The sequence below is a fragment of the Otolemur garnettii genome, unplaced genomic scaffold, assembly GCF_000181295.1.
Source record: "Otolemur garnettii isolate 467f Iridium unplaced genomic scaffold, OtoGar3 scaffold00024, whole genome shotgun sequence".
Taxonomy (NCBI): domain Eukaryota; kingdom Metazoa; phylum Chordata; class Mammalia; order Primates; family Galagidae; genus Otolemur; species Otolemur garnettii.
This window is the reverse complement of record NW_003852419.1, coordinates 10,773,422-10,774,995: the sequence shown is the minus strand read 5'-3', so window position 1 is coordinate 10,774,995 and position 1,574 is coordinate 10,773,422. Positions and strand designations below refer to the sequence as shown.

General features: G+C 39.2%; 1 pseudogene; it reads right to left on the bottom strand.

Annotated features, from left to right (window-relative positions):
* Positions 1-841: 841 nt before the first annotated feature.
* On the bottom strand, positions 842-1,374 carry LOC100961728 (annotated as a pseudogene).
* Between the last annotated feature and the right edge of the window lie 200 nt (positions 1,375-1,574).

Genomic DNA, 1,574 nt, shown 5'->3' with positions numbered 1-1,574 from the left:
GGGGGCCATCCAATCCCAGCCAGTCACAATCACTTGACTAATTCATCATGTTTCCACTAATTCCATCATACACTGTATCCAGGTCACCTCCTCACTGTGTTCCCTGTGCTATGCCTCTGGGTAAGATTTCCACACCAGGTATGGCTAGGTTCTTTCCTTTTCCCCAGTCATTCTAGGAGAGCTCAGCTGAGTGATCCTTTTGGTCCACCATCTTGCTCTGCCCCACGATTCCTATTTACTTGAAAGTATAGATGTCTGTTTACATAATGCTTTCAAGAGAAAAAAAAATAATAATAATAACAATTTGCCTGACTCTTGAAGATATCATGAGACTTAATGCATTTAACTCAGATGGCATGGCTACACTGCTTTCCCTTTCTACCTTGTTCCTATTGGCTACTACTGTAGGCAATACCAAAAACTATATTTAGTTATTTTCACTATTTATATTATTGAGATAATGAAGCCACAGCTATTAGTTTAGCCTTCAAAGGGAATTAATATTTGTCATCATATATACTTTAAGGAGGCAAACAATCAGTGCAAATCTATCTTTGCTAAAAAATCTTACAATATAAAAGCACAAAAACAGTTTGCATCAAGGACACTATCTTCATAACTGACAAAAGGACATCAAGTAGTCACCTCTGTACCTGACCTGTTAATTGATAATTGGATTATCAGAGTCCCATAATTCAACTGGGAAACTTCCAAGGAACTGAAAGGTTGAACTCTTATCGAGATCTTCACCTTAATTATTTGAAGTTTCAGGCTATCAAAACTCAAAAAAATTGTATTATACATATAAATTTTTCATTTCCAACTTTGCTCAGCCACAAACCTATGACACTTTGTTTCCACTTTTGGCAAAGAAGGCATGACTTAAATTCCTTGTCCCAGTGGTGCAAATCCAGTGGGAATCTTACTGAAGGTAGCTCATGTATTCTTCAAAGAATTCTGGTAGCAACCTCCTGCAGAGTTCCATCCCCCCTCCAGCAACAACAATCACATTTATGCTTTCCATTAATTCCAGGGGCTTCTTGGTTTGTCCTTCATAATCTATCTTAATGATAATCACATGCAAAATTGGGGCAGCATTTTTTTTCAAATAGAGGTCTGGCTTTGTCTCTACAATTTGCAGGATTGAGAGAGACAGTTGCCTTCTTTACTTCCATGTTGGGAGGAATGAATTAATTACCAAACACATGAGCTTCTTGACAGGATACTCCCCTTAACAGGATATCACATGGGCAGCCAGTGGCCTCCCCATGTCAGCAGACGGAGCTGGACTGTAGCCTTCTTCCAATGATTTTCAAGTGTTTTAAAGAACACAGTCATCTTCTCCTAGCTGTTTGCATGTCTAGCCCCTCAAGTTCATCTGTCAGAATCTTTTGATCAGTGCAAGTCAAATAACCAACTGAGATATAAGAGGAGTGAAAAATTAGATGAAAATAGTAACAAAATTTTATTGTAATAAGAACATGTGAGGGAGCAGCGCCTGTGGCTCAAAAGAGTAGGGTGCCAGCCCCATATGCTGGAGGTGGTGGGTTCAAACCCAACCCCAGTCAAAAACT